At 39.5% G+C, this 16,261-nt stretch overlaps 1 long non-coding RNA gene across 1 annotated transcript; it reads left to right on the top strand.

The window, feature by feature from the left end:
* Nucleotides 1-14,490: 14,490 nt before the first annotated feature.
* Nucleotides 14,491-15,311, top strand: LOC140243882 (uncharacterized). The gene is made up of 3 exons (XR_011902260.1): nucleotides 14,491-14,540; nucleotides 14,837-14,887; nucleotides 15,251-15,311. It is a non-coding gene; the product is annotated as an uncharacterized lncRNA (long non-coding RNA).
* Nucleotides 15,312-16,261: the final 950 nt, after the last annotated feature.

Below are 16,261 nucleotides of genomic sequence, written 5' to 3'. Positions count from 1 at the left end.
TCCTTTTTTCCTCACCCATGTTACCGGAATATGTTATGTTATTGTTACTGCTGGTGTTGTTGGTATTGTTGTTGTTGCTGCTGCTGCTGTTGTTGTTGTTGTTGTTGCTATTGCTGTTTTAAATGAAAATTAACCAGTACGGACATGCCTATGCTGGTCCATTCCATTAGAAAACTGTATGTATTATTTGGTCAGACTGAAGTGAAAAGACCTCCAACCCCGTCGTCCCTTATTTCGAGACGTACATTATACTCATCCAGGATGTCTAGAGGAAAGAGGTCGTATACCAGACAGGAAGAAGGAATCAATTCTTACCGCTGCAGTATATATACTGCAGCGGTAAGCGGTATATATAAAAGCAAAGCAGCATTTCTTATTGCCTCATATCACCCAACGTATACGTTGGGTGATATGAGGCAATAAGAAATGCTGCTTTGCTTTTAATAACCGGCTGCTATGCTCAGACAGGCAGATGTATGCAGGAAGGATCCATCTGGACAACCCCGTTTTCTCTGCAGGAGTTTCAGATAGCGGCTGATCATGTGGGAGCAAAATTCACAAAATTAGATGTAGAGCAATGTCATCCCCAACCCCAAAGTCAAAGAAAGGGGGAATACAGGGGGAGACGTTCCGCGAAACCCCCTGAATCCACCCTGAGCCCCCTCAGTTACGGGCCTGCAATAGGTTTGAAAATTGTATTTATCGCGAAGCAAGCGTCATTGATTATCAATTGTATTTAATTTGTATTTGTGTGCATGTAGAGTTTCCATTTTTTAATTTTATCATTGTTTTATATTTACTTGAATGTAAACAGTACATATATTTGATAATTATTCATATTCTCATTTGTATAGTGATCCTTTCAGTCCTTTATTGGGTACTATTGATCAGTCTTTTTATATACCAAGAAATAAATGAATACAATAAAAAATACACCGCTAGAAACAATGAATTTTTGTTCATTTTTGTGCAGATTTCAGGTTTTAATGAATTTGTTAAATGACTGTGAAAATCTAAAGGCAATTTAAAAGGTAAGATATCTTGCAATAGTAAAAAAAGAGAGAAATTAATTAAGAACTAGGTACTTAAATCTCTAAACATTTTTAATTTCATTCCTTCATTCTTCCTTCATTTCCTGTTGCCACATATCTATAAAAAATAGTAATGTTTATTGAAAAACAAATGAGTACAAACAAACGAATAAACAGGTTGAAATGATGAATGAATGAATAAATGCATCAATAAATCAGATTAACGACACGTTCCAGTTAGCTGTCTCGAGGCTAGAAGTAAATTTGACTTGTACCAAGGAGGTTTAGGAGATGGAATTCCAGCTGGCTGTAATCATTCAAACAGTTGTAACTTTTCTATTGATGTACAAAAGAATTCCACAGGTGCATCTGTGCCTTTGATGACGGGGTTTGATGCCGCCGTCTTGCTTAGCAATCTGAAGATTCATTTTGAACGTTAACTTAATGTTGGCTATATTTTGCTTGTTTATCTATTAGATTAAACGAAATCTCACTTAATAATAAAGGACATTAAACAAAGGTCAATCCTTCGAGAAATATGTGCAAAAGCGTAAATCAGAGCTGTATCATGTGAAAGTGTTTAAAACTGCACCCTCCTTGAAATCCGATTTTATCACTTTTCCACTTAATTCCGACAAATAAAACTGATATGGACTAATCTTCAAGTATAATTCTTCTGATATGAGATTAGTGTCTTGGCATGGCCAGTCGAGTTATTTTCATTTTCATTTCATGATTTTTTGCGCAATTTCTATTCGCGCATCTCCGTGTCTCACCTATCTTTTATAAGTAGGGATGGCGAAAAGTAATTTCCACCACAAAGAAATATTTTCCATAGAAAGTGGCTGATGATTATGCAATGAGACATGAGTCAAGTGTCTTCCAATCTGCGCGGCAGATCCAGTTTGCCGCATCCTTCAAATACTTTCGAGTGGCGGCATTGAACATGACTTCGAAGGAAATACGACAATTGTGACTCCATTTTCTTGAACCTCCTTGCTTATACGTAGAGTATAACCTTATTTGATTTTGATTTGATTTGATTTAGTGATTCCTGTATTATCATTGCACATATACATAAATGTACATATTGTATACAAACATTGCTGGTGCCTTACATATATATATATATATATATATATATATATATATATATATATATATAAGGAGAGGTCTGTCTGCTTTCACAAAAGGCTTACACAAAGTTATAAATCACCTGGATCACTGATCAGCAAGGCATGACAAAATAGTTATTTTCTCACCGAGATACAGCTGCACAGGTCATGTCGGTTACGTGATTACGTAATAGATTAAAGGGATGTTATAGTATTGGTGGAGATGAGGATTGGGCTTTTAACTTTTTTGCGAGATACCAAGAAACCACTTATGAAATATTACACAGCATACCATTCTAAAAGAAATTCAAAGTTTATCTTTTTGGTGACAATCCGTTTTACAATGGCTGAATCATCCAAAAACAAAGTAAAACAAAGCGATGATAATCAAAGGTCGGTCCCACCTTTCATTAGGATTGCTCTGTTTTGGAAATCTCAGCCATTTCAAAACCAATTTTCATCACATAAAATGTTGAGTTCGTCTTGGAACTACATGCTTTTCACATTTCATAAGAGGTTTCTTATTATCTCACCAAAAATTTCAGGAACCTGAAGTTATCGATCCCCTTAAAGTGCGGCGATATTTCATGTATAGTACACTTACAATGACATGATAAAATCACTGATATCCAGACAGCAACATTGTTCTTTATATCATGTCTTAGACCCCGTTTACAGTGCGGGGCTGGGCCGAGCCGCGGCCGAGCCCGGCCTCAGTTGCGGTGCCGAGCCCCGCAATTTTGTCCGTTTACACTGCCGGGCTCGGCCCGGGCTTTTAATTCAAACCTTTCACTATTTTGTCGTAGTGGCGCTCTGCTTGTAAACAAACGCAGTTTGGTATAGTCTGGTTTCCAGACCCTTTGCCAACTGGACGAAGTCGCCGCCTTTGCCGAAGGAAAAATTCTTTGCAGGACAAAACCACCTTAAACTATACTAGTTTTCGACGTCGAGGGCGTTAATATCCTGAATAGCGAGATAGTACGGACAGAGGGTCTGGAAGCCAGACTAAATTTGGTACCGCATTTGGCCCAGTTTGCGTTTACACTGAGAAAAGGCCGGGCTCAGCCGCGGCTCGGCCGCGGCCGAGACCTCCTCCAGAGCGTGGCCAAATGCGCGGCCAATTTTGGCCCTGCATTTGACCTCTTGCGCGTTTACACTGAAATGAAGGCGGGCTCGGCCGCGGCCGAGCCGCGGCCCAGCCCCGCACTGTAAACGGGGTCGAAGATTGTTGTGGATGTTACAAGTGTGTCTGACATTTACTCGCAGGCGTGGCGGTCCAATGGGACGGAAGAAACATGGTCACCGTCACTCTCAAAGACGAGTACATGGGACGAGTGTGTGGCTTGTGCGGCGACTTCGACGGCAAGTCCGATGACGATTTTACCAAACAGCAAGGCGATTTCACCCGAGGTAGAAATTATACAATATTTGATATTTTTTAAAGAACTTAATATAAAGAATAAATGAATGAATAAAGAAAGGAACTTAAAAAAAAAACACAATTCGAATGATAATTATTCTTGCATTGCTAATTGATATATCGTGTACTATTTTTGTTTGTATACCTATTTCTACATTTGTGGTTTCGCTAAATTTTAATTTTGCATAATCATATCAATTAACATGCCAGTGGCATGATCAAGAGCTATTTAAAAGCTAAATAATGCCTTATTTGATTTTTTTTACCCCTTATATTCATATATTTCTTACGTGCCGCCATTACTATCTTCGCGACCATAAAATGCAATGTTTTCATTTTTACACTATTCTTACTGAATCCGGATTGTAATAATCTCCAACAATCATTATGTGCCCATTAATTGCAAATGTATCGCTTGATTATTTGTTATGCTATATAGATTTCTTATTTTGCTCGATTACTTTGGATACTTGATTGTTTGATTGCAATTTCCTTTCAACGCATACCAGACGTGAACGAGTTCGTCGAGAGCTGGGCGACGCGTGAATGTCTTCCCTCCAGAGACCTGACACCGGCCTGCGTGAGCGAGGTAGAAGAGAAACGGAGGCCCTGGGCGGAGGGCATGTGTGGCACTATTCTCCAGGAGCCCTTCGCCGAGTGCCATCAGTTCGTGAGTGCATCAGGATTACATGGGTGGATCAAATCTCCTGTTCCTTCATGGCTGCATGTCCACATCACCTCCTGATGAGTTTCAAAATCTCAGCAGAGAGCTTTTCTTTCTCCATTCTTTCCCGCTCCTCTTTCCTCGTTCGTCGTTGTCCAGTAACTGCGTATGCGCATTCTTTTTCATTTCTGTTATTTCGGTGTGTTGTTGTTGTTGTTGTTGTTTTGTTGTGTTTTGGGGGTTTTTGCGTGACCGCTTGTATGTCTTCTCTTTTGGCCACATTTTCCTGGTATACACGGCCAAATAGTGTCATTGCCATAATATTGCTATATGTGACAATATACTAGTATTCTATTTGCATTCTAAAACAAGTATTGTGGAAAGTATGCTTGTAATAATCAGCATCATAACAATGACCAATGTACAATGGTACATTGATGACTTTACCATGCATACATCTTATTGGTATCTTGGTGTTGCTGTTGTTTTCATTGCAGTGTTCCACGTCCTAAAAGCCTGACTTTTTAGTGGAACACTCTTTTCCATCGCTATGATTACTTTTTTTTTGTTACCATGACAAAGTGTGCATTATTCCTTTTTGTGTGTTATGACTCCACTCGTGCATATATTTCATATCGTCCTCAATGAACTGTCCTTTCCAGTTGGATGAAAGTCAAATTAACACATGTACCGCTTTGTATCATGTATTTTTGATGGAAATGAATAAACTATTGAATTGGAAAAAAAATGAAGAGAGGGTGGAGTGAGAAAGAGGAAGGGAAAGAAGGACAGAGAAGGGAGAGAGGAGAGAGATAGAATCAGACGGACTGATAGACAGACAGACAGACAGACATACTGACAGTATTGACCAAGAAATAAATGAAAACCCACACACGTGCGCACCAAAAGGAAAAAAAAATCCCAACAATTACGAAACGTCAGTAACAATCCACATGAGGGACACCACAAAATTAAGGGCGTCATTGTAACCACTTACCTTACATAAAACACAAGAACTACAACCAAAAATATATTGCTAAGGTTTTCTCTCTCTCTCCCTCAATTTCTCTGGGTGCAAAATCTTGTGGTGTGTATGTTTTTAATTTTGTTGTATTTTTTAATCGAAAGGGTTTTTTTTTAAATATATTTACGGTTTTTTTTTTTTTTTTTTGGTTGATTAGGTAAACCCAAGTCGATATTACGAGCACTGTGTCAGCGACAGCATCAAGTGTTACCGAGGAGGCGACTGCGAGTGTTTGTGTGATGCCTTGGCAGCCTACGCGCAAAAGTGCATTGAGAAAGGTGTCTGCGTCAACTGGCGGACCGAAGATTTGTGTCGTAAGGAAGCAGTCTGTTTTTTTGTTTGTTTGTTTGGTTTTTTTTTGCATTTTACCACATTTCCTTTTTTTCGTTCATTATTCTCGCATTCATTCAGTTATACTATTATGTATATAAATGTGAATCAGCTTCCTCTTGGATAAGTCGTTATAGCTGGGAATACTGAAAAGGAAATCCGCAGTATAGGAAAGATGGTCATTTCTTTCTGAGCACTGGATAGTGCAGTGTGGGAGATATGTCTGGATGAAGTAAACATAGACGTATATAGTCCTCTCTCTTATAAAAGCCCAAACAAATAAGCAAGCAAACAAACAAACTTAATTGTAAAAAGCCAAGGAAACACATTAAACATATAACAGTTATAACACAAATAAAACATTACTGGAAACCAACATTGTTTACCCCGAACGCTTTTTTTTTTCCAGGTCAACTGGTAATTGGCACTTGCGACAGTTATCTGGGGCCTGTAATGAATTTGACTGTCACATATAATCATGTGAATTGATTCTTCTTTTTATTACCTTTTTTTGTTTAACAGCCGTACCTTGCCCATGTGACGACCACATGATCTACTACCCATGCCACAACAGCTGCCCGACAGCCTGCAGCGGGTGCGCCAATCAGGGTGAGTGCATCACACCGGAGGTGGAAGGGTGCTTCTGCGAGCCCGGCACGGTGGAGCGAAACGGAACTTGCACTCCAGTACCAACACAACCAACGACCCCTGGAACCACCCTCCTCACGTGGTTCCCATCGACGAGTAAGTTCCAGCCCAGGTTCGAAATATTAAGCACCCCATTGTTCTTCAACTGAGACTGATCTAAAAAAAGTAGGCTGATCGTACTAATGTTGAAAATAATATGAAAAAAGTAACTGCATCGAGCCTACGGATGTTGTCAAAAGTGAACAGTATTAAGAATTCCGTACTGAATAATTTGTTAGCCCAGTGAGTGTGCTTCCATATTTTGGCAATTACTGTATAAGTTGCAGTACCCCTATAACCAGGGAGATGGGCCATCTCTCTGCTATTATTCATTAGTCTTCATACGGAGCGGTTGTGCTTCTTGTATAACTCAAATTACCCTGTGTGGCAGGTTACTGCCTTCTCAATTGAGTTACAATTGTACAAAAGTATTATTATTAGCATTGTTATTATTATCATTATTGTTATTATTATTATTATTAGTAGTAGTAGTAGTAGTAGTAGTAGTAGTACAGTAGTAGTAGTATAGTAGTAGTAGTAGTAGTAGTAGTAGTAGTAGTAGTAGTAGTATAGCTGATATCACGACTGGATATCACGTAATCATCCAAACAGTATATTTTATCTTCAGAACTCTAAACTTCGAAATTATTTCTGACTTGAATAATATTTCAAAGGCAATTTTGACCTTGGGTAATCATGCTATTTGTTTGTTTTTTTTTATTAACGCAAATTATCCTGTGTGGCAGGTTTTCGCCTTCCCCGGCTTTCAGTTGACAACGATGCAAGATTACCTTCGTCAGGAATTCCTGCTCTAAAGATATTTTTCTCTTTGCTTGAAGCAATGTATGAATCCTCTCTGTACGTCTGTACGTGATTGATATCTTTAGGGCCAGAAACCACAACTTCACCCGCCACTACAATGGGACCTCCTCGAACTACCCTTCCCATCACTTCCCCGTCTCTCTCGAGTCAAGCCCCGACCGAAACACTGCCACCGGCAACAGCCACATCGCAGCCTGTAGGCACGACTTTCGTCAAGACTACTCAACCCGCGACAACAGGCACGAGCGAGCGACCTGCAACAACTGCGACAACAACTCCGGTGGTGTCGATATCTTTAGGGCCAGAAACCACAACTTCGCCTGCAACTACGACGGGACCTCCTCGAACTACCCTTCCCACCACTTCTCCGTCTCTCTCGAGTCAAGCTCCGACCGAAACACTGCCACCGGCAACAGCCACATCGCAGCCTGTAGGCACGACTTTCGTCAAGACTACTCAACCCGCGACAACAGGCACTACCGAGCGACCTGCTACAACTGCTCCCCCTCCAACCAGAAAGACACTTCCGCCGGTGTTTACAACTTTACCACCGACTTCCCAGTTCCCTACAACGGCAGCAACATCTGTTCAGACTACCTTTGAGACAACCCCCAAAGCTACACTGCCATCCTTTCACACACTAACGCCACCTCCGCGACCTACCTTTCCTAAAGTAATAACTACTACGCAGTATTCCACAGCCACTCTCTTTACAACCATCACAACTCCGTCTGTAAAGCTTCAGACAACATCAGCAGCTCCAGGCACAACAGGTAGACTAATTCATTGTGTTGTGTCTTCTTTCACGTTATGTTCAGGTTGCAACAGAGTAAAAATAAAAAGGTCTTCTTTATTCATGATAGCCTCTTCAGTGTTGGCACTTCACTACCAGAGGATAACTATACACAGCCCAGTCGCTGTAAAAACGCGACAGGGCTGTACCAGTGAGGTTCAAAAAACAAAGCGAACATGTCGATCGCGTTGAGTTTTGATTCTTGACATCACCTCACCTCAGACCATGCTCATTAAGGACAATCTTCATTAATTAGACTTCATGTTTTTGTTATCGATATTGACATACCCATACACAATTTACAACTTTATACCGAAAACGAAGATTTTTGTGCGAGCGGAAAATCAGTCTTTCACACGGCCATGCAATCGGGAACGCGATCGGAGCTGCATTTTCAAAGGTCACGCTGTCGACCGTGCTGCGACACTAATGGCGCACGCCACAGAACTCTATTGGGCGCACGCACAGATTTTGGTCACGTATTTGCGCACAACTAGTCTAGTTTCCAAACGCTTTGCCAACTGCCCTCCTTTTACAAAATGCGCCCTCCGCGGAGACCAGTGCAAAATAGTACGAGCGGAGGGTCTTAAAGCCAGACTAGCGCACAACTTGCATCCTTCAAATCTGGTACATGTATTTTCATGCCTCCGTCACGAAGTGTCGCCGGAGGCATTATGTTTTCGGGTTGTCCGTACGTCCGTCCGTCCTTCTGTCTGTAATCAATTTTTGCGGACAGCGTAACTAAAAAGTAGTTTAAGATATTCTAACGAAACTTGGCATGTGTGAGTGGGCGCATTTGTGCATCAACTTTTGGGTGCACATGCTCAAGGTCAAACGTCAAAAGGTCAAGGTCAAATGCTCAAAATCTCACTATTTCCCCCATATCTATGCAATGCTTGAAGGTATTTTCTTAAAACGTGGTGTATACATAAACTACCTAATAAAGATTCACCAGAGAGAGTTTTGGGTCATGAGGTCAAAGGTCAAAGGTCAAGTAGAAATGTTTAAATTTCGTGTCATTATTTGTTCCATGGACTTTGCGTGACTATAATGTACAATTCTTGGCGGAACGTATAAATTTTCATTAGTTTTGTAGTTGTGTTTAGGTCGCTGGCGGTTGCAAGGTTTTGGACATGTTCAAATATTGCTGCGACCTCCGGCACTGGTCGGGCAAACTCGCAGGTAGATTGCATAGTGATCGCAGGTCGGGCTGGATCGCTCAGGTGTGTTGTTAATGTTATCTGCGTAGTAGACAATATCACGAATAGAAAGTATTGGATAAAGGGATCAAAAACCTTGTCACAGGGGATAAGCCTATACAATGATGTTAAAGACAACCATTATTGTTGTACAATGCCACATTAATTGATCGACAAAAACAAATTCTTTGTAAGGAATGCCGACATTGATGGTAAATAAAACTTCGTTTCAGTTTATTTTCACACTTCTCAGTCAAAAAACAACAACAAACAAACCCACACAGGTATAACAAAATAGAATGATGTATTGCATCCAGCTTGGAGGCGCAATGTTCTATGAAAGTTTTCATCTATGTAAGAATGCGAGATAAATTCAATGGAACCTAAACATCGGTTCCAATAAAAACCGTGTGTAAAGGTGGAAAGAACAAGATAGTTAAGAAGCACGAATGCAACTAATTAGGACCGAACTAAGGACAAAAATACACCGGTATTGGGGGAGATAGCAAATTCTTCTAAAATATATCATTGTATTATAGGAGAACAAATAAAGCACATTCTGTGATAGCAATGTTGACAGTAGTGTGTGAGTGCGATTGAGACATTTATAAACCTATACAATTTGGGTATCAGAAAATAAAGGGGAAGTATACGGAAAAAGAGGACAAAAATATCAAATTGGTTGACCTGCGTCGCTGAAAACCGGCATCCTTCAGAAAAAAATATCAATATCACATGACGTAAAAAAAAGACAAAGCTGACAAATTCCTGCCGGTGTTTCTCGACAACTACGCATAGGTGGGAAGGGGGGGGGGGGGGAGGGGGAGGCATTTTCCAGGAGATCGCATATGCATTAAAATCGGCCTTACGGCGATCTGGTGCGATTCACAAAGATCCATAGGTCGCTGTTAATTTGCACTAAGTCGCGGGCTCAGATCACACAGTGGGTATTCGGCTTACTTCGATTCCAAAAATAACCCATGGGGTACGCTTTCTCCACAGAGTGCTCGAACGCTCCAAATTTGGCATGTTTTGGTAGAGTATAGTATGTTTTGGTTTGCTTTGGTTCGCTTTTGAGCTCGAATGCGGCTTTTGTACTGAATGATATACTGGAATTTAAAAAAAAAAGACAGCACGTTCATTTCAGGCAGATCGAGTCTACACGCCATTCGAGCTGTTCCAATTTGTTTTTCAACAAGAAGAGTGCAACACCAATTCCTTTGATATCAAATCGAACAACCAAATGTTTCTATAAAAAAATTTTTGCTGTTTTTCTTTAATAATCTTGAAAAGCAACGAAAATGATCAATGTTCCAACTCGTACAACATATCCGTGTTTATCTCTACAAGCGAGTTCTACAATCGATATTACAGGACGCAGTCTCAACCCAGTGAGGACGGTTTGATTTTGCTACAACACGCATTTCCCATTGACGCTTGCCCGAGTATACTCGGGACTCGTCCTCAACGGGTTTAAGTCATAATAGGCAGTTTGGAGAGGGGAGTGCATGTCTGTGCATTATGTCTTTGTGTAATTCTTATTTCAGCCACCGTACTCTTCATTTTTTTTTTTCGTTTCTTTATCAGACACCTTATTGGATGGTTAAAGTTCCTAATGATAATGTACTATAGGCTTGACATTAGTAGGCCTATGTATGTCAGCATATGTGTGTCTCTGCGTTTGCCGTTTGTAGAGGTTGATATTATTGCCTTTGAGTCTTCAACAGCAAATGTCATCAAAATATTAACAAGAAAACCTTCACCCAACTTATGAGCACGTGCAGCTTACGCATTATCATTTTTGTAACTATTAAGTATTGCCCAGGCAATGTTAAATGCCAGGCAATGTTCATGCCACCTACATGAGGCGCAATCATCAGGCAATATACATGCCACCACCATGAGGCGCAATCATCAGGCAATGATTCATTGCCTGATGATTGCGCCTCATGGAGGTGGCATGAAACTCCGAGTAGCAATAAATACGGATGAACCTGCTGTCAACCGAGTGAACTTGTTCCTATGATATTAGCAAGGACATTATATTTTGAGAAATGGTTATTTGCAGTGGTAAATCTTGCCGTGCGATTGATTCTGATTTAAGTTAGCATTGATGATAAAGCTCTCTATATTACGATTGTTGTACACAGGCACAGCTTCGCCATCACCAACAACTGCTGCAACTACTCCAGCTCCAAGCACCACAGGTACGTTATCGTTGGACTTTCTCTAAATAGAGGGGTACGACAACTAAGTAAATTACCTAGTATTGCAAAGAGGCAAAGCCTGCTTGTCATTGTTTAAAAAAAAAACCCAACAATTCCATGTGATTCATGTATTGTTAATAGGAAATCCATGTTTTAACGCTTCTTATACAGCAGGAAACATTTTGTATTTACTATTCTACAGCAATTGCTGACAAACTACATACTTTGCTATCAACGATTTCTCTCTTTTTACGCCGTGATTGTTGTTGTTCACACAGGCACAGCTTCGCCAGCACCAACAACTGTAGCAACGACTCCAGTTCAAAGTACCGTAGGTACGTAAATATTAGACTTTTTCTAGTTCTTGCTCATTAGACATTCAGAAGGATTGTAGTGAGATTTATTTAAACGCAGCAATGACTTAAGATGTAGTTATTTTATTTCCTGATGACCCTTCATCCCTTTTGCATGTAACGGATCCAGAAGTGAGCACATGCACAGTTTTAAACTTGTTATCTATTCAGTACTTCCAGTGTTTCTCCTCACCTTTTGTTTTCAAAGATAACGACATGGCAAAACAATCATTCATTACTTACTATCCTATTTGTTTGTCTCTGCTTTTATTCAGTGACTGTTCCAACGACGACTCTGGTATATTGTAAGTATTGTTTGCTCGCATGATATAGACTTAATGTTGACTTTACAATGCGCAATGATATACACTTGAGTGGTTCAGCCAATATAAATACCAATGTGTGCGCACGAAGCAGATTTGATCACAATTTTCACGAGGCAATCATTATGAATTAGAGGTTTACGGACAGCTACTCTCGAGGGGCATTTCCATGAACCATTGATTAAAAAACAACAACAGTTTGTTTGCTTTAGATTTATTTCACGAGCTCAAACATTTTTGTTATTAACTTTAGGATTTCGATGTTTGTTATCTTGTCTTTTTTATTATTTTTTTTTCATTCTCTCTCTTTGTCGCTATTCCTGATCACATTTATCACTTTCTCCCTCTATCTCATTCTGTCTTCTTTCTGTTGCCATGGTAAAGATGAGTGTGACAAACCCCTCGCTGAGGGTGAAGCCGTTGAACCCATCGTTACCCTGACGCCAAATGGCGGCTCACCAACGCAGGCTGAGACTGTTCCTGTTTTACAAGGATCTCTGAACAGGATCCGGATGTCTTTCACCTCGAATGACACCTCCCGTCCGATCGCAGCCGAAATTTACGCTATTACGGTGTTCACCAACAAACAGCCGGCCCGTCTTCGACAAATTGAGCTCACCGATATCACAGCTGTGGATGGTAGCAAAGCTCCCGACTCTATCATCGTTCCAGCAAGCTCCCCCAGCTCATTTGTGATCGATGAACCGTACAATACATTGCCAATCGTATCGGTGGTGATTAACTTTGATGTTCTGAATGCCACCAGAGCTACCATTTACGTGAGAGGTTGCCTCCGAGTAGGTGAGTGCAGATATGACCAAGTTTTGCCCTTTGCTCTTGATTTTGTTGCCTTTTCTGTCTAATGCATTCTTCTCAATGTGATTAACATACTTCCTCAACATCACTGTCAAGCCGCATTCCTACTAAATTCGGTTCGTAAAGCAGAAAATGCAAGGGAAATAGCTTCCATTTAACTTTAACCCTATAAAGCCCAAGGGGAGGGGGGCACATTGTGCCCCCTACCGTATTTTCGTTTGCCACTCCTATACCATCCTAACCCCTTTTTTTAACCGATTTCAACCAAATTTGGTGACTTTTCCTAAAATCTCATTGCAAACATTTTGGTATATAATTTAGCTATGTTTGGTATTGCTGGTTGCCATGGCAACCGTAAACTGACAACCATGTTCATCAGATTTTGCATGTTTTTCTGTTCCAATTTCAATCAACAATATAATAATGGGTGAAATGTGGGTTTTCTTGGCTGTAATTTGCTGAAGAACCAAAATGTGAGGTAATTATGGCTGTGAATTACCCTGAAATGGTTTTCTTATCATTTCCTTTATTTTTATATGACGTAATAGAAATAATTAAAATACAGCATTTTCCAAAGACTACCCATTTATTTTGTCTTATTTTCACACAAGCTTTGCCTGTAATATCATTTGTTGATCGTATCATCAATCTGCAAACTCAAATTTCCAATATTATGGAAATATTGAATGTGATACCAATATATGTACCTATCTGAAGCAATACATCAGAGTTTTAATATATTTCTATATATTGTAATGAATAGCGCCCCCATATGCTGACCTTGAGAAATTTCAACCATGACAAATAGTGAAGGTTTACTTGCTCTTCCTTTCTCGCAAATATCAAATTGATTGATACAAAATAAAAGCATATATACTGGGGATAAAGAAATATAAAGAAAAAATATGATTTTAACATATTTCCTATGTATTTCTTTATATTTTGGTAAATAGCGCCCTCAATTGGTGACCTTCAGAAATTTCAAATGTTGGGTCATGTAGAGTATGAGTTGCTCTATCCATGTGCCAAATATGACGTGGATATATCATATATTAAAAAAAGTTATATAGGGGGCACAATGTGCCCCCCCCCCCTTGGGCCTGGAAGGGGTCAAAATAGCTTGGGCTTTATAGGGTTAAGAGGCATCAAAATATAATGATTAAAATGATCAAATATGACGATGCCTAACCGGAGTAAAGTAGGCCCTATATAAAAAAAAAAGATAATGAACTATTTTCTTTTATTGTTTGTTTGTTGCTCCGATATGCATCGATACGGGTAGACGCGCTAATTGGGTTGCAGCGAACAACCAAAAGATTCTGAAGTAATGTAATAACACAATGCGCAAAGTTCGCACTGTGCAAGGGAGAGACTCATACACATTCATGAGTTTCCCATGAAACATCACATTTCTCAAATTTTTTTAAAATAAGCAGTTTCTAACGCGGGCAAAGACAGGTGCATTACTTGTTGAAACAAAATATTATTATCTTTTTGGCGTACAATAACATTATAGGTCAGGCATGAATATACGGATTTTTACGATCACTGACTACACAACCAAAATGATGCAAATAACTCACGACATCTGCTGATAACAAACAATCTATCTTTCCTAGTGGGAAATACTTACTACCTAACTCAATTCAATGCCCAAACATTTTGCTGACGAATATCGTATGATTCTTGTGACTTAAACACGCAGGGTCTCCGGCGCCAACAACTGCTGCAACTACTCCAGCGCCCAGCACAACTGGTACGTATATATCGCAATTTCTACACCTGAAAACGTACCATATGTGGTTGAATTTGAAACTTATATTAAAGATAAAACAAAAGAAAAATAAATCGAGTGAAATATTACGTTCATATTGGAGTATATAACCTAATAAAGAATTGAATCATCTAAATCAAGCATACGGTAAAATCTACGGGGAATGGAGTAGTAAGAGACATTCGATATTTGTACAATACTTCCTACAGAGAGAAAAAAAAATGATCCTTATTGTTTAGACGTTGAATTAATCATGTCTCATGTTTACACAATTACAGCTCCCAAACCACCGACGACAGCCGCGACTACGCCAGTTCCAAGCACGATAGGTATAACAATTATGTAGAAATTGACCTTAAATGTAAACGTAAATGCATAAAATGTTCAAGAAAGTCATGCTCACCAAGGTCATCAACTACGTAATGAAATTTGATGACAAGATCATCAGTTATGTAATCATGTTTGATGACAAGAAAAGAAATATATTATTATGTTCCTATCAAGACCTCTTGCCGAAAAGTGTTTCATGTTCATTTTCACCTGCGCCAACAAGTGCATCAACCACCTGAATTTTGAATGGATCATGTTTCTGTACATCTTGCCATGACCTTTTAGTTCTGGCAATCTAGCGATTATTTGGTTCAATATCAAGGATTCCTCGTTCTTTACATTGATTCTTGTTACGTGCACAGGCACAGCTTCGAAAGCACCAACAACTCCTGCAACTACTCCAGCTCCCAGTACCACAGGTACGAAAATATTGCACTTCTAAATATGACGACATACCAAATATTGATTAGGACATCGAAATACACACCGGAGAGATAAAGATTAATTTGCGTACCAAGAGGAATAAACGAACTTCGGACAAGTGTTCCTTTCAATATGACATAATTGATATTTCGATTAACATCATTGACGCATCTTTCTATGAAATGATTGTTATACACAGGCACTGGTTCGCCAGCACCAACAACTGCTGGGAATACTCCAACAGGTACGTTGATGGTGAACCTTTTGATATGAAATGTTTCCACAACTTACTAAAAAACTAAATGTTTCAAGCAGGATGTACCTACTAATCATTCAAAAAGAACAGATCCATGTGACTCTTGAACCATTTATCAGGAAATATTATTTCGGTATTTCTTAAAACGACCAATGACGACCTGGAAAATGAAAGGACTGCACTGGAAATGCATGGACAATTTTACAGCAATTGCTGCAAGCGGCATATTTTGCTATCAACGATTTATGTTTTTTTTTGTCTTTTTTACGCCGTAATCACTTATGTTTGCAGGCACAGCTTCGCCAGCTCCCAGCACCGAAGGTATATAAATATTGCACTTGACATGTTATCCAATCCCGTTTACATTATTTATGTAAAAATGAAGAAAAGAATGTTGTGCAAGACAACAGAAATAAAGAAGCTTCGTTTAATATTACTAGTATAAAAGCTGTATAATGACAAATTTGACATGGATATTTACATCGATGATGCATTTTTTTAATGAAATAAAATTGTTATACACAGCAACTGCTTTCCCGCCACCAACAACTTCTGCAACTCCAGGCCCAAGCACCACTGGGCCCTGTTTTATCAAAAGATACATTTATCGATGATTAACCTCTCAAATCAACTCTAAGTCCTCTTAATCTATGATTAACCTCCAAATCCACTTGAAGTCCGTCTTATCAAGACA

This window comes from Diadema setosum, chromosome 20, assembly GCF_964275005.1.
Source record: "Diadema setosum chromosome 20, eeDiaSeto1, whole genome shotgun sequence".
Lineage (NCBI taxonomy): Eukaryota > Metazoa > Echinodermata > Echinoidea > Diadematoida > Diadematidae > Diadema > Diadema setosum.
This window is presented reverse-complemented; position numbering and strand designations above follow the sequence as displayed.